This window comes from Dreissena polymorpha, chromosome 3 (genome assembly GCF_020536995.1).
Source record: "Dreissena polymorpha isolate Duluth1 chromosome 3, UMN_Dpol_1.0, whole genome shotgun sequence".
NCBI lineage: Eukaryota > Metazoa > Mollusca > Bivalvia > Myida > Dreissenidae > Dreissena > Dreissena polymorpha.
Genome location: NC_068357.1, coordinates 116,172,285 through 116,197,184, shown reverse-complemented (window position 1 = coordinate 116,197,184; position 24,900 = coordinate 116,172,285). Strand labels below are relative to the sequence as shown.

The 24,900-nt window shown below is 34.3% G+C and overlaps 1 protein-coding gene and 1 long non-coding RNA gene across 6 annotated transcripts in view; both read right to left on the bottom strand.

The window, feature by feature from the left end:
• The window catches only part of LOC127871136 (eukaryotic translation initiation factor 2-alpha kinase-like), a 626,118-nt gene that overhangs the window by 144,293 nt on the left and 456,925 nt on the right, over positions 1-24,900 (bottom strand). The gene's annotated exons all lie outside the window — the stretch shown is intronic.
• LOC127871147 (uncharacterized) lies at positions 1,359-21,285 on the bottom strand. Its single transcript, XR_008045162.1, has 4 exons — positions 20,117-21,285; positions 4,734-4,865; positions 3,401-3,514; positions 1,359-1,428 (listed from the first exon to the last, which is right to left on the bottom strand). It is a non-coding gene; the product is annotated as an uncharacterized LOC127871147 (long non-coding RNA).

Sequence of the window (24,900 nt, the reverse complement as noted above, 5' to 3'; positions counted from 1 at the left end):
TGCGAGTAATGATAATCTACCCATGAAGTTTCATGATCTAGACCGGATGCGTTTTTGAGGTTTCATCGGAAACCATTTTACTATTTGGGTCACCGTTGACCTTGACCTTGACATCAAAATCTATAGGGGTATCTGCGATCATTGATCCAATCTACCCAGGAAGTTTCATGATCCTAGGCGATATGCGTTCTTGAGTTATCATCCCGAAACCATTTTACTATTTCGGGTCCACTGTGACTGACCTTTGACTAGTGGACCTCAAAATCATAGGGGTCATCCTGCAAAAGTCATGACAATGTACCTATGAAGTTTCATGATCCTAGCACAAAGCGTTCTTGAGTTATCACGGAATACCACCTGGGGACGACCGAACGACAGCCCGACCGACAGTGCAAAGCAAAATACCCCCTCTCTTCGAAGGGTGCATAAATATATATCTTGGACAACAGAAAATTGTACTAGAATATATCAGTCTACAGTTGGGTATTGTCTTTATCATCAATAGGTGGGGGCCGTTATTATATGATAATAGAGAAATACCAAAGGAAAATGTTTTGTTTTACAAAAGCACTTCTAAACGTGTTTTTATGCTTTTCGGTATAAGTATGAGAGTACACAAATAACAACACACATATCCCCACTAAAATATGTTATAAGACCTGCCTTACAATTTAAATCAGAAAATCTTCATACTTGCAAGTAAGTTATTATCCTTTAAATCATAAAAATAACTCAGAAACAGAAATGTCTAATTGAGCAATATAAACTATTTCATAAGGTGTCCAAATCTAAAGGTATTCCTATACTCCCTTTTTTTTAATGGGCTACCATAACAATGACTCTGTTATGGACACTTTCATAATACAAATGAACAGTGGCCAATATCTATCATGGGGATAAATAACTATTTACCTTTGATGGCCATCTTCGTCTTCAATGGAAGAGGTAAATCTGTAAAAAAATGATTTTTATTTTAGAAATAACTATTTAGAAAAAATAACCAGAAGTCACTTTGATACGACAGTAAATTTTTCAATACTTCAAGGTTGTTAAAAAGTATTGTGTTGCTAGCATTTCTTTAAGAGGAGAAAACAATTTTCAAGGCACATAAAATAGGGTGCCTATTTTTCCACGTAAATTTTAGACTATTGAATTAACGTGGCCCAAAACAAGGGCCCGCCTTTCAAACATGTTTTACATCGTTTGTCTGTCTCAAGCGCTCTGTTTTGTTCTGAAGAATGATCCTTCAGTCGAATTTACTGACAGCCATAGGAGAGAAAGTACACAAAAAATTCTCCATCCCAATTCAGTAAATGAATTATATAATAAAATTCTTATAATACAAACCTTCTACTACTATGTCCTTCATCTGCCTTCCCTTCCACTCATTGACTAACCATTTTCAACAGCATACAACATCAGGGCAACCTATAAAATTCAAGAAGACCATAATATTCCAGTGTCAACAATACTTCCATCATAACAACAGTAGCATCCATAGTTCCCTGACCTCACTTTTTATTTCAATATCAATATAATTGAACACAAACGTTGCCATATGCTATTTTGTTGACAGCTTGTGAAAGTCTGCACCAGTACCATATTTGTAAATTACACAGCCCTACAAATAATATAATCTCAATTATCTGCCACAACACTTAAAGAAACTAGAGCTTTGTCACAGACGTGACCTATACCCCCACGTGCCCCATCCACACAAGAGAATCTAATTAATGGCTATTTTAAGAATTATTATGCCATTATCATTTATGGCCAATTTGACCTTTGAAACTAAAGCATGACCTTGACCTTGGAGATATCGACATAATTCTTTCCTGCCACACACCATCCATAACGGTGAACACATGATTTTAAAATCTCACAATGAACAACATAGTTATGGCCTTCTTTACCTTTGAACAAAGTGTGACCTTGACCTTCGAGATATTGACGTAAACTCTTTCACGTGACACACAAGTCATATGACAGTGAACAAATGTGCCAATGATTTTAAATCTCACAATGAACTACATAGTTAGGCCCAGAAAAGCTCATTTATGGCCATTTTTGACATTTGAACTCAAAGTGTGACTTGACCTTGGAGATATCGACGTAATTCTTTCGCACAAACACACCTTCCATGATGGTGAAATGTTCCAACTGATTTAAAATCTCAAAAGAACAACACAGTTATTGCCCGGACAAGAGAAATTCTTTGCGCGACACACCCTCCAATGATGGTTAACAAATGTTCCAAATGATTTTAAAATCTCACAATGAATGACAAAAGTTATGGCCCGGACAAGCATTTTCCCTTGAACTCCAAAGTGACCTTGATCTAAGTTCTTGGAGATATCGACGCAATTCTTTCGCGCGACACACGGTCCCATGATGGTGAACAAATCAAAACAAGTCAATTAAAAATCTAACAATAAATGAAATAGTTATGGTCCAGACAAACTTTGTGTTTAAAAGCACTAAGTGACCTTGTGACCTAGTTTTTTTACCAGGCATGACCCATATTCAACTTGACTAGACATCATCTAGATACAACTTGTGACCAAGTTGGTGAAGATCGGATGAAATTTTGGGACAGAAATAAAGTGACTTTTATATAGCCCCCATTACACATAGGTAAGTGGGTATAATTACGCTTTATATTAATGCTAGCTTGTGTGATGTACTGCCTTTAGATATTGCATTTTTTGATACCATTTCAGTAAAAGAACTTAATTAATGAAAAGCTGGTCAGTGACCAAAATTCCCATTGAATAAATGAAGAAAAGCCACAATAATATAAAATAGTCAACAATGGCAACAAATTAGCAGACAACACTAACAGTATGACAATGAGGGCTAAATAGACCAAAACAACAATAACATGAACTGGAGAGTTTCCACCTTGGCATGGACATTGGTTGTAGCACAAACACACTCACAACAAGAGATGTGTTTGTAAGAAACACAATGCCCCTACTGTGCGCTTTTTTTTATTTGACCTTTGACCTTGAAGGATGACATTGACCTTTCACCACTCAAAATGTGCAGGTCCATGAGATACGCATGTAATCCAAATATCAAGTTGCTGTTTCAATATTTCAAAAGTTATGATCAAACGTTTAAGTTTTGGTAAAGTTTTTGGACACACACACACACCTTGACACGCCCACACATACAAAGAAAGACAAGCCAAAACAATATACCCCCGTTCATTCGATCCAGGGGGCATAAAAGCCATTAATTGCAAAGCATACTAGTCAAAGTCAACATCAGATATGGTCTTACTGTGGCTGCCTGTTAAATTATTCTTCTTTTAGCCCTCTTAGTTACAATATAGCATTTAGTTTTTCAAATATCTGTGTATGGAAAATTTAAAGATTTTTATTAATGAAATATATACCTTTGAGAGTTCCATGGTACTGGAAGACAACTGATAATATTCCTTGTGGGTCTTCACATCATGTCCCAGATGCTTTGCAAGCAATTTTAGTTCACCATGAGTCATGTCAATAATCTATAAAGCATGTTAATTCTTGATTATATTCACAAATATGCAGTCATCATTCCAGTTTGCTGCCAATTTAACAAATTTGTTTTGCATCTTCTACAGAAAAGATGTACACAAGAAAGCTTTTATCTGTATAGGTTGTAGTCATTATGGTGCTCCAAATTCTTGTAATCACACCATGCATTTACAGAGTCAAAAAATTTGTAATGTTTAATTCTGAAAAACACAACACGTGGTTTGGTATTTACATGATCCGCCATTTTGAAAATAGCTACTTTCCTGTATATATGCCAAAATTTATGTTAAATATAACAATTGGGTCTAACAATTTAAAATCAATTATTGGGTTCTCACAGATAACCCATTTTCTGTCATACAAAAGCTGCCCAAAATCAAAGGTCTCCATAAAAGTTTTTATTATAATTTATTCACAAATTGATGGCAAGCATATTCAACATAATTACTTATTTCTGTATAAAAGCCGAAGTATACATGTATGTATGTATGCCATTAAACTGGAAGAGAATGTAGTATAATTGCTGAAAGTCTAAATAAATATTGTGCCATAATAAAGAAACCTTCAGGTCACAATATCTCATCTGTACAGGGATATGAAACAAAGACCATAATTCTTAAATGGCTTAAGCAATCCCATATTTGCACAACTAGACTTTAGAAGTAATTGTGAACGATTGTACCAGTTTGTAAATAAAAAATAAGTACTGAATAATAAATAGAAAGTTCAATATTGAACCTTGAATGTTTCAAGAAATGATTTTTTATTTGACAAGGATAACACATTTGCATACATTTAATATGGCCATATTCGAACCAAAGCAATACATACATATAAAACAACACAACAATTTCTTGATTTAACAGCAAAGTTTAATATAAAATAACAAATCTATGTATCAAAGACTAAAGTAAACAAAAGGACTGCAATGGTCGCTCAAGGTATATTGACAGCAAGTAAGAAATGCTGAACCAATGATTGGCAAATCGCCATGACAAAGTAACCTTGGAACTTTTGAAGAATGTCTTATATGGTACCAGACAATATTTCTTACAATACTTCTTATATGAGACTCAACAGTATTTCTTATATGGGACCCAACAATATTACTTATATGAGACCCGAAAATTAGTGTAAACATGTTTATTTCTTATATGGGACCCTACGATGTTTATTACTTGTAAGAGGCCCAACAGATAACAGAAATACCATGGGTCAGACTGGCTGGCTCTTCACTTGGCTCCCTCCTATCATGGGTCAGACTGGCTGGCTCTTCACTTGGCTCCCTCCTATCATGGGTCAGACTGCCTGGCTCTTCACTGTCAGCAGTTGACATGGACTCTGAAAGAACCAAAGTGAAACCTGTAGATTGCATATGATCAGCACAGTCAATACTGGCATGTTGTATCATGAGAGGCTCTGACTCCTGTATAGATTCTAGACTGTGGGTGTCTTCAACAGTTGCCTCAATGACTGTAAACATATAATGTCAACAGTGGGGTCTTGTATGTCTATTATCCATTGGTGGGTCTTGCTGAAATCTATAGAAAATATATATTGGCTTGGATAACAGAAGGTTTTGCTATTATGTTTACGTGACATGGTTCAGAAAAAAAGGCCATATGAATGTGACAAAAATAAATTGAGTTTTTAAAATGTTCTTAAAGTTCGTTCTTTTCCTATTCAGATATGTACACGTTTTATATGATCAAATGAAAACTTGTTCAAACCTATAATTTTGAAGAGATGCTATGTGAACTCTAAAAATGTTTTTATATCAATGCAACTATTTTGACGATATAATTTTGCAAGAAGTTTTGTCCGTTGTTTACTACTATACATGTAATATGGCCAATTTGTATTGTTACACGTTCTAAATTAAATGAATTAGCATAGTGATTAAATTTGTGTGATGTTTGTCTAAAATAATTTTTAAACGTCGGAAAATAATGCATATCTTCACAACGTCATTTCTCCGTTATTTGACGTTCACACAAAAGGGGCCTTTTTCAGAAACGCGCCACATATATATAAGTATATAGTCAACAGTTGGGCCTTGATATTATTATCCATTGGTGGGTCTTACTGAAATCTACAGAAAAGTATATTGGACATTACAACTGAAGTTTTGCTGTTATGTATATCATAAGTTATAGTTTTTGTTTACAGTGTATATGGTTCCTCTACCCAAACAGTGCACGTATGACCAAGAAAAATTTGACGAGGAGTAATATGTGCACTGGAGGGGTAGAGGAACCCATATACACTGTGACAAAAACTTATAAACAATTTTATAATACTTCAAATTCTTTAAAACAGCCAAAAAATCCTTCATTTAACGGACAAAATCCCTTTTTGCCATTCAAGATGTTAAAGACAATATCCACATGCCGCAACCCTTAATATGATGAGTAATAGAAGGGTGTCGTTTTTACGTACATATTATACGTGTATAAAAATGTATAACAACGGCAAATGCATTTCTGCAAAATATTTGAATGTCTGTGAACATGCCATAATTAGCTTTATGTTGTATTGTGTCATTGTATTCGTTGTGGATTCAGGGCTTTTTTTCCTTCTTTGCGATTGGCCATGGACGGACATTTCACAATTTTGACACGGCCAATTCACAATCCTTTCATGTCCGTGAATATTTACAAAAACGGCCGTTTTAAATCGTGAAAAACGGACTGTTCGTGCTCAAAACTGTAAAAAGAAGAAGAAGATGTTTTAAGAAAAAGTTAACGCACGCATGGACACACGACGGACACAGGACCATGACATAAGCCCCGCTGGCCAGATGGAGCTAAAAATAAATATATATTTTTTTTAGGTGGAATTTTTTTGACCAGAAAGGGGAAACAAACAGCCTAGTTCGGCGTCTGTTATAGAAGGTAAAAAACCCGTTTCTAAAATGGGACCCAGCAATACTTCTTATAGGACCCCAACAATATTTCTTATATGGTACCTGACAATATTTCTTACAATGCTTATTATACATGGGACCCAACAATGTTTCGTATATGGGACCCAACAATACTTCTAATATAGGACCCAACAATATTTCTTATAATACTTCTTATATGGGACTCAACAGTATTTCTTATATGGGACCCAACAATATTACTTATATGAGACCCGAAAATTAGTGTAAACATGTTTATTTCTTATATGGGGACCCTACGATGTTTATTACTTGTAAGAGGCCCCAACAATTCTTATTACATGTATTTAGGCAGAAATATTGCAATAATAAAGCTTCAAACAAGGATACATCGTAAACAACCTAATAAATAAATATTCTGCCCATTGGGAATTGGCAAAATGACTTCGCAAACTGGAAATCTGAAATTGGAAATTCTGCAATCTGGTACAAAGATGGCGAAGATCACAGCTTAATTGCTTTATTCGTCCATTTAACAGATTTTAATGGCATAGAGGTTAAACGACTTTCGACAGCTCATTGGTGTTAATCTGTTGTGTAATGTCAATAAAGGTGTGAAAAACTCGCAAGTCATGTTTATAAGATGTATTCCCTATCAGAGCAGTATGTGTAAGAAAAATAAATGAAATAATCCAGGCAATTTGTTTCATGCTTATGCAGTGCAACTGTTAACAGATATTCACTTTCATTTTAACCCATTATCAGAAAGTACCACTCAAAATGTGCAGCTCCATGAAAAACACATACATGCCAAATATGAAGTAGCTTTCTTCAATATAGCAAAAGTGATTGCAAAATGTTAAAGTTGGCAGAAACAGACCAACAGGGGAAAATCCATATGTCCCCCACTATAGTGAATGGGAACATAAAAAATAAAATGGGCTGGGTGGTGGTGGGGGGGGGGGGGGGGAGGGGGGTATAGTGTAAGGGTGTGTGGTGGTCATTTATAAGGTGGGGGGGAGTCTATTGTGGTATGTCAGTTAAGAGTTGTTTTGTCAAATTATCAGTCAAATCTAATCATAAATAAAGAAGTTATGGCAATTTTAGCAAAATTAAATAATTTGACCTTGAGAGTCAAGGTCATTCAAAGGTCAAGGTAAAATTCAACTTGCCAGGTACAGTACCCTCATGATAGCATGAAAGTATTTGAAGTTTAGAATCAATAACCTTGATACTTTAGAAGTAAAATGGATCTAAACACAAAATTCACATAACCAAATCTTCAATTTTCTAAGTATAAAGGGCCCATAATTCCGTCAGAATGCCAGTCAGAGTTGCATGACTTTGCCTGCACAGTCCCCTTATGATAGTTAATAAGTGTTGCAAGTATGAAAGCAATAGCTTTGATACTTACGGAATAAAGTGGACCTAAACACAAAACTTAACCAAATTTTCAATTTTCTAAGTATAAAAAGGGCACATAATTCTGTCAAAATGCACGCCAGAGTTATCTAACTTTGCCTGCCCAGTCCCCTCTTGATAGTTAGTAAGTGTACCAAGTTTGAATGCAAAAGCATTGATACTTAATGAGTAAAGTGGACCTAAATCAGGGGGTTTTCAGCACTGTCTGCGCCTCCGGAAAACGGAGGCACTCCCAAAGCAAACGGACCTGATCCCAAACCAAAATATTAAAAAAAAGTCCCAACTTCCAAAAAAAAAATATTTTTTTTTTCTTTAAAGAATGAAGTGTCTTATAACTTGTGTGACTAACCAGTGTTTGTTTTGGTAAAAAATATCTGCTATAAGGTTTTGACTGTTCAGTTCTTATCTCAGAGTGTAACTGTAACTAATAACAAAAATGCAGTACTTGAATAAACGTTGAACACGCCCAATATTGCATCTGTTTATATAAAGAAGACAAAATAACAAATAAAAACAAATTTATTTGTTAAACTACTGAATTATTTAAGCATGATATATTCACTATTTTTTCCCAAATGAGCTGTTTAATCGAAGCAAAATTTCCCAAAATGGCCAATTGTGTCGATAAAAAATTCCCAATTTGGTCAGACTCCTTTTCCCAAAATAGACAGAAAAACCCCTGTAAATGCAAAACTTAATCGGACGCCTACGCCAAGGTGATGACAATAGCTCATAATTTTTTTTCAAAAAATAGATGAGCTAAAAATGAAAAGATGCAAACAAACATGAAAATTAAATCTTAACAAGCAGGCTGTAATGATACCTTTGAATTAGATTTTGCCATTCACTGGATAATTCAAGTATCATATACATGTTTGCCCTAGGTGGCAGACCATTTAAAGCGGGTTTATACGATCTTGTCAAATATTTATTAATTAATATCAAATGTGCAAAAAACGTATTATACATATATTTCAAAATAAACTAAAATACAAGTAAAGAAGAACATTTGTCGGAAAATGCGAAATAAGCAGAATATTTAAAATTGAAATCGAAAAAGCCTGTACAGCCGAATTCGCCAGCATGTATATCATGCATGTAAGATGTGAATTTAAATTAAGTTTAACGGTTCATTTTCAATTCCTGCAGCGATATTGATTCATACGACACACGAACACTTACTTAAAAGACGAATGCATCGGTTATTGTAGGAAAATATGTACGAATTATCTTCGTCACAATCAGCTTGGTGCGCAAGTTTGCATTTGCTGCATTTTATGAAATTCGTCTTAAATGTATCATTTTTCTTGCATATTGCGTGTTATTATAGCATATTTGTTTCAATATATTACAATTTAACGCATTTAAAAATCGAATATACCCGCTTAAAGTTATGTTGCTTTTTTCCTAAGAGATGTACATGAATATGTGTGCCAACTATCATTTGCATACTTTTGACAGTATTGAAATTATCATAACTATTTATCAGCCTTGAAAAAAAACTGACAACCATGATGCGAAGTTGGCCATAAAAACTTATTTTCTTTGAACGTTCTGCTAAATTGTATTTCACAAGATTGGCTTACTCAATAATTAGACAATTTAAACAAGAATATTTACCTACTTACTTCCCAATATTACCATTCAAAGTATCATTACATCCATTAAAAACTGTGAACTAAACATACCATTGGCTTTCTTTTCCTACAAATTATTGCAAAAGTAACTTAATATTGATTTTATAAAAGGTACCAGATAACACAAGACTAAACAAAAGGTCCAACAAGATGTGTTTGTGAAACACAATGTCCCCCTATATGACGTTTGACCTTGAAGGATGACCTTGACCCTTCACCACTCAAAATGTGCAGCTTCATGAGATACACATGCATGCCAAATATGAAGTTGCTATCTTCAATATAGCAAAAGTTATTGCAAAATGTTAAAGTTGGCGCAAACCAACCAGCAGACCAACCAACCAACCAACAGACCAACAGACAGGGCAAAAACAATATGTCCCCCACTACTATAGTGGGGGACATAAAAAAGCCCAATATTGCTCAACAGCTATAATAAAGATTGCTGAACTCTTATTGATTTGTGGGGTTGATTAACTTGGAACATAAGATGAATCTGATAGCTCATTAATTTTTGTAAAAGATGTGATCTCCAAGGAAGGAGCAAATTTTAACCAAAGGGTCATTATTTAAACAATCCTGATAGTGGACCAATTAGAGACGCTAGATACTAGTGCTGCAACAATACGCCAAAAACCGTATTGCAATATATTGTCAGTTCAAAAACCCGTATTGCAATATATCGCAATATATTGCTAACTTGTACCAAAATTATAACTTGCCAATTACCCAATAATCCCATAAATTCCAATTTTAAAGCAATTCTGGTAAATATTTACTATAAATGTGCTCAAGAATGATAAGAAACACAAACATTTGCAAATTTTCTTAAGTATCAAATACATTTTTGCAATTGTTACTATTTAAAGATGTGATGAAATAACGTCCAACCGGGGCGTTTTTCCCACTGAACACGCGTAATTCAGCTGACGTGATGTTCCCGTTTTTATACAACACAAAATACACCCATACTTTCCATGCGACGTTCTACATGTCTGTATAATTTTCGGGCGCTTTTTATTGAGACAAAGGATAAAGCACTTTTTATTTGACGCTATAATTTTTTTTTGTCGCGTTAGCATTCAAATTTGGAAGCGTATTTCCGAAATTCGGATTACAAATAATGCTCAAATCAGAATCGAACGAAACATTTACAGCTGTGCGCAATTAATTCAACGATAATCTGTTCAAAAGCATCGAATGAATGCTCCCATGTAACAACGCTACTCCGTATAATACACTTTTTAGAATGCTTTTTTTACGTAAAAAATAATTTACCCTGCTTTGTTTTGTTAACCTTTTCATCATTATTTCGGATGGCTTTTCTGGACGAAATGTGAATGAATTTTTGTAAAATTTTCGTACCGGTATGATGAAAATCATATCGCAATACAATATGCGGATTGCGTATTGCGATATATACCGATATACCGGTATATTGTTGCAGCCCTACTAGATACCAAATACAAATGTATAAATGCTCTTTCCTTTTTGTTACAGGGAAAAAATAAGAATGTGGCGTCTCATCAGGATCCAAACTGTTTGCTATTCTAATAATATTCTATGAAAAAAACTCGAAGAAAATGCTAATTTTTGAAATTCAGCAGATGAATTAGAGCAGGAGACACATTTCCCAGCATGCAAAGGGTTAACAGCTGTTTTTGAGGATACAATTATGTTAGCGAAAAGCCATAAGCTGTTTGATGACAAAAGTAATGTTAGTAGTTTGACATCCATTCATGTGTGCTTCTTCATGATAATGGCATCATCTATTTATTAAATATGATGTATATGATATAACTAACCTTCCATGGTAGATCAGACACACTATAGTCATAAAGAAGCTCCTCTCCTGTCTGAATGTCTCTTTGAGCAAATAAGCATAGGTATGGTTTTTGTGTGTTCATTTTCAGCACAAAATAATTGTAGATGTCACTATCTATTAATGTAGGAAAGTCCATTAAGTCACTACTCAAAAATACGTAATAGCCAATATGGCGGCGCCCTTATTATCGATTCTGGGATTGTCTATATTGCGGAGGATACTGGCAGTGGTCAATGTATAGTGATTGAGCATGCCTGTATTTACGTCATCGTCCAAGATGGTGGCAAGCAGAAAAGAAATTACGATGAACGGCAAAATGATAAATAACATTCGAATTAACAACGGATACCATATGGTTATAAGGAAATAATTTAATGGGTGTGTCAATTAACCCTCAAGACTAATTTTGAGATTAAAACAACACATATTTAGTAGAAATCTGCACAGTGAATGTGTGTCACTGAAACCAGTGTTAGAAAATTGCAGTTCAGTCTACTAGCAATACATTTTAATTATATGGGTCTCAACATTAGTCATTAAGTGTAAACATGTCTACTTCTAATAAAGGGCCAGGCCCAACAATTTTCATTACTTATATGGATACCTAAAGTGTTAATTATACATTTAATGTTAATTAAATTATAAGGGACCCTAGAATGTCAACTTGTATCTTTTATGTTGGACCCAACGATGCTTTTTACGTATATGGGACCCAACAATGTTTCTTATATGAGATCAAACAATATTTCTTACAATACTTTTTATATATGGGACCCAACAATGTTTCTTATATGGGACCCAACAATACTTCTTATATAGGACCCAACAATATTTCTTATATAATATGGTACCTGACAATATTTCTTGCAAAATTTCTTAAATATGGGACCCAACAATGTTTCTTATACGGGACCCAACAATACTTCTTATATAGGACCCAGCAATATTTCTTATATGGTACCTGACAATATACCTTATATGGGACCCCACAATATTACTTATATGGGACCCAACAGTATTTCATATATGAGACTCAACAATATGACTTATATGAAATCTGAAAATTAGTGTCAACATGTTTATTTCTTATATGGGACCCTACAATTTTTATAACTGATAAGAGGCCCAACAATGTTTATAACATGTATTTTGGCAGAGGAAGAAGTATTGCAATATTGCAATATCATCTGTTTACCACCACTGTTTCCCTTTGAAAGAAAGGAAGTATCTGAAGAGAAGGGGAATGGGAAGCTTGGTATTAGTTTATAGCCGTGTGGATACATAATTATGGCTGAATGTTACTGCTTCTGTTACTGATTATCATAAAAGCTTTAAAGCAACAATCAATATTCCATTAAAAATTTCCTCTGTATTTTGGCAACGAAATATTAATCTTAGTCTTTTACAGATGACACAGAGGGAAAGTTTTGAAAAAAAATCGGTTAAAAAATAATACAATATAAAGAAGTGAAACTCCAGCTGCTGGAGCAGTATTGAATTTTCATTAAAAACAATTAGTAGGTCCTTTATTTAAGGCAAGTGACCGATTGCCCAAACAGTACAAAACAGCACAATACAGCACAATACAAACCAACATAAACACAAAATATGAATAAAGCTGGGGTCACCGCCTTGGAACGGTCAATGCAAAGCATTGGGGGTTTAAACCTGGTTATAGAGCGCTCAACCTCACACTTGGCCCAGCAATATTCATAATACATTTAAGTGTAAATAAAATTTAACGTCATAGCATTGTTACTCAAGTTAAACAATAATAAAAGGGAATTAAAACGCATTCAATTTAATTGCTATTTAATTACTCAATTGCATTGAAGATACAAGAGTAACAGAATTACAACTTTTTGACGAACGATCAAATAAAACTATTAACAATTGTCAACTACATTCCTTCTTTATAGAAAAGATTTGAGAATACAGAATCATAGAGTTAATATCTCAGATAATCATCGCGCAAATACAGGAAGAAGCAGCAATAATGGGTGTAAAAATTCCATTTTACATAGCTTGGTTGTTTATGTGACTGCTAAACAAATTACAAGGCATTTTTCCTGAACAATTCCAGGGAACAGTTAAGCATTTGAAACTTGAAATGTTTTATTTTATTCATAAACCCATGTGGGACAGACAGACACAGTGATTGCAGTATAGCTCCAATCACTTGTGGTAGGGGAAAGCCATATAAAAAGCTACAGCTTTTAAGTGGAGCAAATAATGGTTATTACATGTAATTAACCTTCGGTTTATGACAATTTATTGCAATTTTTCCCCAAAAGTGCCCGTCACATGGTATTTTCCCCTTTTGAAAGGTAAGGCCGTATCCCAGAGTCAATTGTTTGTTTGCTTAAAGGATTTGATGCCCATTTTATTTGTTCAAACATATAAAGGCAAAAACATGTAGTGCCAGCTGAAATTGAAATTAACAAACAAGATTAAATGACTTAAGGTCAAGGCTACAAAGAGGAATCTTAAATGATGCACAGTACCAACTCCAGGGATTTTCTTAACTCTTTCAGTGCTGGAACCGAATTTTGAAGGCCTTTGCAAACAGTTTGGATCCAGATGAGACGCCACAGAATGTGGCGTCTCATCAGGATCCAAACTGTTTGCTATTCTTATAGTATTCTTTGAAAAAATTCAAAGAAAACGCTAATTTGAGAAATTCAGCAGACAACATTTTAGCAGACGACAAATTTCCCAGCATGCAAAGGTTTAAGAACTTGACTTCCACTTGCACAGATCCTAGGCCCAAGCGTTCTTGAGTTATCATCCGGAAACCACCTGGTGGACGGACCGACAGACCAACATGTGCAAAGCAATATACCCCCTCTTCTTTGAAGGGGGGCATAAAAATCAGTTACTTGTTTTATTTCTGCATAAACAAACTGTTGAGTGAAACATCTATCAGACATGAAAATCATGCAAGATTAATACATGGCTCTATATCTAACATAAATGATATTTAAATTTTCATAATATTTAATAATTAATCAAATAACTGTAGAGAATGAAATTTTGAAAGGCCTTATTACTCACTTAATGTCATAAAGACTAGTCACTTTAGGGAGAAGTTCTGCAAAATCTCAAACAGAAGAAGGAATAACGTTGGTCCAGTTCTTTAAGATTAATATTAAATTGTGTTTTGGAAACAGTCAATCTTTAGAAAATTGAAAACAGTTTAGACAAATGATCGTTGTTGGCAATGTTATTGAAACGACCATACTATTGACTGCTAGCCGCTGACAATCGAACTGGACGGGGCTTTATAATCAATAATCGAGGTGACTGCCAACAGCTGTTGTGTTGGAATGTATTTGAAACTCTGACCTTTGGGCAAAAGAATTTGGTTGAATTTAAATTGATCAGGTTTAATGCCTTCATGAACCCAAATTAAGGTCATTTTGCAAGTGGTCAGGACATGAACCAGCTTTCCTACTTCTTGTGACCAGTATTAGCCAACCACAAGTGACCCACTTCTTCCCAACTTGATTCAGAGGTTGGGGAAGAATGACCTACAAATACAATGTTACAATGTTCGGGAACCAATCTCTATGAAGAAACTTTATCCTACCCCCAGATTCAAACCTAAAAATTGACAGTCTGGCGCTCTATCAACTGAGCCATCAACTCAGCTAGCTGGGCAGGCCCAAAACATTTTGGATTAAAAAAATCAATGCACAGAAAGCAGAAAGCATACTTCATTTTTAGCATATGATCATATAACCGGACATTACCTAACTTTTGGTTCCTAAACATCAGTAAATTACAGACTGCGCATTGCGATAAATAGTTGATATTTTAGATGATATTTAATATATAGCATCTTCAAGGTCTGTTCTTTAAAACGCACTGATTGAGTCGTAATGGGAAAGACTCTTTGTCAAACATTTCGGTATGTTTTGCTGACATTTATATACAATTTTGTTGATTTCTGTCTCGTTTCCAAATCGAGGTTAAACATTGTTCGCGGCCACATGCTAGTATAACTATGTTGGCAAGCAAGAAGTTTAAGCATTAATTTTAAGGCCATTTAGTAGTCCTGCCTGCAAAAGTCCATTTCAGTTTTGATTCGTGTTTAAAGATTTTGCAGCACCTTAAATGAAATAAAGAATAAGGACAATAACAGATCAAGCGTGATAATATGCGTATTGCTAATATATTATATTAAAATATATGAAAATCTTGTTGATTCTTACAATAAATGACATCAATCTTATAGTTTTATTTATGATCCATGTTTAATATCGATGATTATATATGATTCAAATAATTTCATGGTTTTTAACACGCCCATATCTTTCTGATCTATTTAGGATTTTCATCAGATATTTCACACAAGAATACAAGATCACATATAGAAAACAATCAATAACAATAACAAAAACATGAATATTATTTATAACTGGCAATATAACTTGGTCCTTGTAAACAACAAAGTTCATGTTTCGACAGTTTAAATAATATGTTAAATGCCCCCCTCCTTGAGTGGTTTTGATCATGTGATCCGTTATAGCTACAACTGATCCGTTAATGCATGAATTCTGCGGCGAAAAAAAGGTAACACAAATACATTTTGGATTTGACAAGGCGGACAGTCGCTCCAACATTATTTTGCCAACCCGGCTAACATCTATAATTAACAGACAATTAAATTTGCCAACTTGTTAACAGAAAGCCAATTTAACATGAGCGGATCAATGTGATTTTAATAAATCAATTTACTTATTAAGAAACTATGTTACAGTTGGTCGATTCTTTAAATGTAATTTAGCAATCTGTGAAAACAATATGTATATATTGTAATGTCAATATTACGCCAATAATTTACTACCAACATGGAACATTCTAACAAACAAACGCAGTCAGTCTGTGCTATGCTTAGAGGGTCACTCGTACTCAAAGAAGCACATGTCTAAGTCAACCATATGATGGTTATGCAGTAAATCGAACATGTCTGTACAGTCGAATTTGCCTGCATGTTGCATTTTATGAATTTCGTCTTCAATGTATAATTTTTCTGGTATAACATTCTATCAATATATAACAATTTAATTCTTTGCTATTATATAAATATAATCGGTGATAAAACGCGTAAGAAAGAAGACGGTGAGCCACTGACAGACACAAAAGACCTTTTGTTTGGATGTTTTTTCGTTTGTGTATTTTGTGTATATATATGTTTATAAATGTCATATAAATGTCATATCATAAAACAAATGAAATTAAGAACAACATATTTGCGGTTTTTATGTTTATCCCATTCGCAAAATGGCACTTACATGTATTCCAATAAATGTAATGTAGGAAATGTAATGTTTTGAATTGGCTAACTGTCAACAAGTTGGCAAAATTAATTGTCGGTTAATTATAGGTGTAAGTCTTTGATAGGCATATAGAACGTTTTGCCGTTGAATAAAAATAATGTAGGAGCGACTGTCCGGGTTGACAAAATAATGTAGAAGCGATTGTCCGAGTTGGCAAAATAATATAGGAGCTACTGTCCGCCCTATCAAAACATTGTAGGAGCGAATGTCCGCCCTGTCAAATTTAGCGTTAGCTAAAGAAACTTCAGCGTACAGTTTATATAGTATTGACATATCTGTACGCTGAAGTCAACCCTGTATCGAAAGTCAACCAGAGTGGTGACAGATTTATGTCACGCTATAAATCAAAGACAGTATGTTTTCTTGGATACATTCCTTCATATATTGGTGAATGAATATAAATTACTGCATCGGGGCATATTTTAAGATTCAAATGTTTCAAATGCATCTTACAATAGATGAAAATAACTCTCATCAGCCTGAAAGTCATAATTTTGCACCATTGTCGCTTTGTCATGTGACGAGTTTTCATTTGGATACTTTCGGATCGACCTTGACATTTTTTGCTGGAATTGTAAACATTACTTTCGTTTTCTGAAATCTATTATTTGTGATTAACAAGTTACGTCTGGTGGATTTAAACACTGATTTCAAAGTGAATTTGGTAATTTTGAATATTTTGTACATTGATTTTGTATTTACACTACAATTTGTTTACAAAACAAGCAAGAATAATTATAAAAAAAACGGGAAATGTCTTTCTGAATTTGTAAACAATTGAGCACATGGTTTGTTACTAAAAATAGAAATAACATCATATGACCGTGAAATCTCGGGAGATTCGCATTTCAATCATATGTGTCACGTCACTGTTTTTCTCGATAGACCAGTTGAATGTTATTGTTTACATTCGGGATTTTCCGCGCATGCGCACTGGCTGGTTGGCAAAAAACACTGGTTACAGTAACGTAAATCATGTATACATGTCGTTTGTTTAGTCAATAAAACGATGCAAAAATCCGAAATAAACATAAAAACTCTTAAATAATAGTGCAAAAATATAATATTTTGTACCAATAAATGTATTTTCATAAATATAATTACCTCTGTATAAAAATACATATTAATAATATTAATACATCAGACTAAAAACTGGCAATCCAACAAAACAAAACAATAAATATTCTTTCATATTTTTTGTGATTGTAAGATTTTGGTAAATTATATTTCAAAGATAATAACACATACATTAATTTGATTATAATTATAAGTGGTGCAGATATTGTTATTGTTCATAAGCGAACGAAGGTGCAAGAGGGGCATTTAATCAATTATAAAACGAAGCCCTAAAAGCGGAATACATTACATTTAATAAACATTGTAGTAATTTTATTTTACATGGAATGAATTACCGTTTCGTTTCCATCATACATATGAAAAACAAGAACTGCATATTAAGCAAATTAAACTGTCTTTGCATGCACTCTCTTTACTGGTGGTAAGGAGTGATAACAATCTAGCATTTTATGATAAATATATCTATATATTAATTTATTTTACGCAAGTATTTTTTACCCTTTTGTTGTTTGCTTGTTTTCATGTCATTTCATACACTACAGAAACGTACAATCTAAACATGAATAGCCGAGTTTACATTTGCCGGTACTCGTTAAATACGTTAATTGTGTAGCAATGAAATTGCACAATATTTTTAATTTATAGTTATTAACACTCTATTATTATGATTAAACAGGCTAATATATACATACACTAATTCCTGTTAATCCATTTCGGACAAATATCTTCATTTTTTAATATGTTCAAATATTTTATTAAAGCAACTGTTTCGTATTTTGGCTTTACAATTTTGCTTAGATGATCGCTCAATATGCCAAGAGATGACATGGAGGTATCATAAATGATGTTTAATGACCAGACACTTGTATGCCACATGTGGTTTATGCAGTGGCCAAGAATAGGTCCCTGGATTTATCACACCATGTGTTCTTTGTAATTGTTTGGACAGTATCCGATCATAACGAGATAATCGCTTTATGATGAACAAAAGTGCAATAAAACACCGGGTTAAAAACGCTGAAACAAAGAGTGTCAAAATTGGTGTGAATAATTAAATAAAAACAATTACATTTATCAAGAGAATTTATTTAATGTGTAACAAGGCAAGTTTTTACAGGCATGTTCAAATCAGTTACTATATGTTGCGTACATAAAGTCGATCTATTTGCTGTTTGTTTACATCCTTATTTTTGTTCGTTCATTAAATTTGTTTTATTCTGAAAAAATTTCAATATCAGAGAATTTTTTATCTAAAAAATGGTCGCGAAGATGTGCCAAGTAGAGATTTTTATGGTAACTGCATACCGTGCTCGTATATTGTGTTCCACTCCAGATTTCGTTTATAGTAAAAACAAATAATAACAACAATATAATCGTTCCAAAAATGCATTTCCTTGCACGCTTATGTTTAATTCAGACATAGTTAGTAAAATTATATTTGATATAGTGCATGATTATCAATAAAAACGATTATTATTTCAACTTTCTCTATAAGCGCTTATATGAATTTCACCTCTTTTTGCCAACCAGTGGGCGGAGTGTAATATTTGCAGGTGCGCGTGACTTCACTCGTCAACTGGTCTATATGTTAGAGCAGAAAAGATAAATGTTAAATGTTTAAGATAGTATTTTGTAAAAAAACATATCAGTTAAATGTGAAAAATGTCAATCTTTCCAATAAAGACATAAAGTAGCTGATTTGGGCCAATAACTGCTTTTACAAGCTGTTTTGGAGCGGTCTTTGTTAACTGTCAACTTTTCGTATATTCCTGGTTGACTTTCCTACTGGGGTTGGTCCATAACTTTAATGTTGCGCCATTCAAAATTCATAGAAAGCGAATTTTAAAGTTATTGAAGCCAGAACTAATTTAGCGTAGGAGCGATTGTTTGTGGGAGCGTTTGTCTGGAAACCTTATCAAACTGATGTAAAAGAAGTCTTAAACCATTTATTGCTTTTCCCCAGAACAACTTTATTACGCTACTGATCCGGTAATAGTAACATGACTGTACCACTAAGGCTAGTCCAACTGTCTTGTGTGGTTAAAGATTCTGTTCTTTTATAATTTATTTCCCCAGTCTAACCATTGCAGTCAGCCTAAAACATATATTGAACTTGTATCGCATGGAAATGATCTGATGCTACAATCATGCTTGCTTTCATGAATGTCACTATATCTGCATTAAATGCAGATTATAGGTTACATTTGTTTGTTTGCGGTAACAAGGTTGTCACCTAAATTCGTGCCACGGCTTTACATGTTTGAAATATGTTTTCATTGTCAGCAAACGTTTCAGAAACTGTGTCCTAATTATTGGTTGCAGTTTCAGTTTAAATTCAGTCATTTGCAGAATAATTTTAATAACCAAAGATATAAATAAACCTAATAAATATTATCGCCACTTACCTTTTTAAGTTTAACCGCGAAAATTGGCAATTTTTATTACAGAGTTGTCGTTCGTTGCTATGCTGGTTCCCGGTAAATCACTGCGCCGAGGTTGGTCAATCTCATACGCAGTGGCCTCCCTTATTCTAGAAAAAGACATTAATGATTGGCGAATGCCCAAGGGATGTAACTGCTGTGTGGAGTTTGACCTAATGTTTGCTAATGGGAGATATAGGCCCGACAATTCGAGTAAAATTACATATGCAAATTTGAATTTAAAAATAGTCATGAGTATGTTAAGCAGCCTTTTTTTAAGTGGGTCTTCAACTGTCGGGTCCAAGTGCCCGATAATCGACTTTGGGACCCGACAATCGACTAAAGACCCAACAATACGGCCGTAAAATGGACGTTTGACCCACCATTTTACCCAATCTGAAACTATATATATATATATATATATATATATATATATATATATATATATAGTTATATAAGTAAAATGTAATAATCCAGATTGTGAATATTATATAATAAAAGTAAAAACACGTGTCTGGGATTTTAAATATATATTGATTTAGCCAACGCGTTTCGCATAGCTCATCAGGGCATAATACAATATATTACAACGTCAAAATGTCATGGAGATAACGTCATATCAATTATGACGTCATAACGTCAATAAATATTAAATGAAATTTAATTTGGGTTTAAATACATGTATAAAATGTTGTTCTTTTGCTAACCTAGCTGAAATATTGTTCGAAAATAGCTTATAAAATGGAAATATTTTAAATTTTGGTTCATTATGTGAACATTCATCTAAATGTTTACTTAAAGGCATCTGTCTTGTTGAGGGGTCTCGCATTTGTTGTTCATGGACAGATCGCCTATTTCTAAGTTTATCGCCAGTTTGGCCTATATAATATTGTTTGCATCCATTGCATACTAATACATAAATCACATTTTGTATATCACATGACATATTAGTTTTTATTTTGAACATTTTGCCATTAAAATCAAAAGAATTCCCTTCAATAATATAACCACACAGGGCGCATCTAGGGTCATTACATTTGGATACTCTTGGTTCTTGAGATGAAAAGTAAGATTTGGTTAACAGACGTTTTAAATTAGGTGGCTGTCGCTTACATTTTATTATCTTCTGATTTGAAATTATTTTATTCATAACCGGGTCGCCGATATGGCGGAATTGTCCGAGGTGTCCCGATTGTCGGCAAAGCAATGAAGCATGCAATCGTAACACTTCGTCCATCTCCGGAGTCTCCGTAAAGTATAAATTTTGTTATAAAGATAATTGTCAACGTTCATTTGTAGTCTGCATTTTGACCTGTTATCCAAAAGATTTACTTTTCCTATCTTATTTGGCCGCGTTCTTGCCCAATATTGAAAAAGAATTTACAGTTTATACAAAACGATCTAAGTCGAAAGTGAAACTGGATTCATTACATTTCGCGATGTGAACACTAATATTTGCTGAGTTTGAGAAAGAGAATCAAGCGTATTTATGCAATATAGACAATAATTGCCGATTGTTGTAGATCTACTGACAAAAAGACCTTTCATGACAGGTCATGTATAAAATCATATTAATCAGGGACCTATATACTGTATATAAAACGTTTCTAAAGGTCAATTTTTTATCAATATATAGTGGAGCTATCCTACTCACCCCGGCGTCGGCGTCTGCGTTAGCGTGCAAATGTTAAAGTTTTCGTACTATATCTACCCCAATTATTTTTAGCTCGACTTTTATGTATGAAATATATATAGTGGAGCTTTCCTACTCACCCCGGCGTCGGCGTTAGCGTCTGCGTCTGCGTTAGCGTGCAAATGTTAAAGATTTCGTACTACCCAAAATATTTTATTTGTCCCTTGACATATTGATTTCATATTTTGCATACGTGTTTACCAACATGACCCCAACCTATAAACAAGAGCAGACAACTATATCAAGCATTTTGTCATTATTATGGCCCCTTTTCCACTTAGAATATGCAGCAAATGTTAAAGTTTTCGTACTACCCCATTTATTTTCACTGTCCCTTGACATATTGCTTTCATATTTTGCATACGTGTTTACCAACATCACCCCAACCTATAAACAAGAGCAGACAACTGTATCAAGTATTTTGACAGAATTATTGCCCCTTTTATACTTAGAATATGAATATGATTGATATATCTATGTTATAGTTTGCGTACTACCCCAAATATTTCCTATATCCTTTGACATATTGCTTTTATATTTTGCATACTTGTTATCCAACATGACCCCAACCTATAAACAAGAGCAGACAACTATATCAAGCATTTTGTCATTATTATGGCCCCTTTTCCACTTAGAATATGCAGCAAATGTTAAAGTTTGCGTGATACCCCAAATATTTTCAATGTCCCTTGACATATTGCTTTCATATTTTGCATACTTGCTTACCATCATGACCCGAACCTATAAACAAGAGCAGACAACTGTATCAAGCATTTTGACAGAATGATTGCCCCTTTTATACTTAGAATATGCATATTATTGATAAACCAATGTTAAACTTTGCGTACTACCCCAAATATTTCCTGTATCTGTTGACATATTGCTTTTATATTCTGCATACTTGTTAACCAACATGACCCCAACCTATATACAAGAGCAGACCACTGTATCAAGCATTTTGACATAATTATGGCCCCTTTTACACTTAGATTATTGAACATTTTGCTTAAATTGCCATAACTTATTTATTTATGATCACATTTTATTATTACTTTGACAAAACAACACTTACCTGAATACCACAATGAATTCCACCCAAACAATACCCCACGCCCCTACCCAGAATCCCTTTCCACCCCCCCACCACCCCCCAACCTCTCCCCCCCCCCCAAAAAAAAAAAAAAATATTTTTTTTAAACATCATCTTATACATTATCAAATCCCACATTATATCCCCTCTCACCCCATACCCCCCAATTTTTTGTTATCATCATCTTATAAATTACCTCACCCCACATTATACCCCACTCTCACCCCCTACCCCCCCCCACAAAAAAAGTGTTTGTGCCTTTTTTATTTTTGAAAGATCGTCTAATAAATGACCACACCCCACATTATACCCCATCTGAACCCCCCCCCCCCAATTAAAAAAAAAATTTATTTTTCCTTTTTTATTTTTGAAAGATCGTCTAATAAATTATTGATTATGAACAATTTCCCCATGATCGCTTATGTTATACTGTCAAGCACTCAAATAGTCGAGCGCGCTGTCCTCTGACAGCTCTTGTTATCCCCCCCCCCTCCTCCCCCCCGTCACAAAATCTTGGACGCCCCCCCCCCCTAAAGGACGTCACAAAGTCACCCTTTACTAACAATTATTTCGTCACTTACTAATGAAATCTGCGTGAAGGTTGTGCCTATTGAATAAGCCGGCCCAGCCAATTAAGGTGCCTATTCAAAATTCGAACAGCACATTCAGGAGATACACCTGTACGTAATTCGTCTTATTTTGACATATAACAAGTTCAAATGTTTCACAATTTTTTGAAAATTATTTGTAAATTCTAATGAATAAATTAGAAACACACATGACCTGTCCCCCCCCCCCCTACCCAATGTCACACTTTCTTACACCCCCTCCCCCCACCTGGAGTGACATATTTTATAGACGGCCCCTTTCCGGCCCACGTGATGAATACATACGAATACACCCCATACCAGAACGCGCAGGTGTTATATGCCAATCTATAGCTAAATGTGTATTATTGGACATCACAACGAAAAGTGCATTTAAATTTTTTATAAAATACTGGCTATATTAAGCTCCCTGCAGTAATATGTAGCATGTACAATGGCTCTCATAATATCGGCCCTTCTGTTTGGTTGCTAAGGTTTGTTACTATGCGCATGTGCTTATTCTAAAAATAGTATATTAATGGAAAAACGAAACTCTTGAAAATACTTTAAAACAAGAGATATCGGCTGAGATTGAAAGTGGGCCGTTTGAGCTCAAAACTAGATCAAATAGAAACATATGAATACTCTTGAAATCAACTTTGTGGTCCAATCTGTATGAATAAGCTCGCACTTTCTCAGAATAGTCTAGTTCATTTGGATTTCAGGTGAGTGCCTTAGAGCCCATGGTCCTGTTCTTTAATTAGGTAATTGGTTGTTCATTACATACATAAAAATAAAAGCAAAATGAATGGTACTTCTTTTAACAATACAGTTCTTAAACAAAAGATACATTCTATGAGGATGTTCTTGTGATGGCAGATATTGTTTGTAGGAGCTTGGAACGACAACTCAGCGTGGAGGTCGCCTTGGTGTAATGGATATGGTGTCCGCCTAGCGACCGGGAGGTCACGGGTTCGATCCCCACCGTGGGAGCGTTCTTTAGATCTCCCCCAAAGACACCAAGTACTGGTTCTAGGCCCAGGAAACGGACTCGAGAGCGTTTATATAAGCCTTAGGCTTTCGATGAAATCGAGCTAAAATAAATAGGTTTAAACTAACTCAGCGTGGAGACTGATTTAACAAATCAACGAATTTAGGATAATCGTTTCACATTCGGAGGTGCTAGATTATAATGGTGCATATCACGTAATTCATATGTCAAGTATTGATACGAGTTTTTGTTTGGACAGAACACACCATGTCCAGTGGAAGATCAACAATAGTTCGTCGAAGGGAAATGTCAAGTATTAAATAAATTTATAAATTTTACAATAACTTATTAATGCTCGGTATGATATAACTTTATATTCAGATTATTATCCCTTACAAACCGATCATG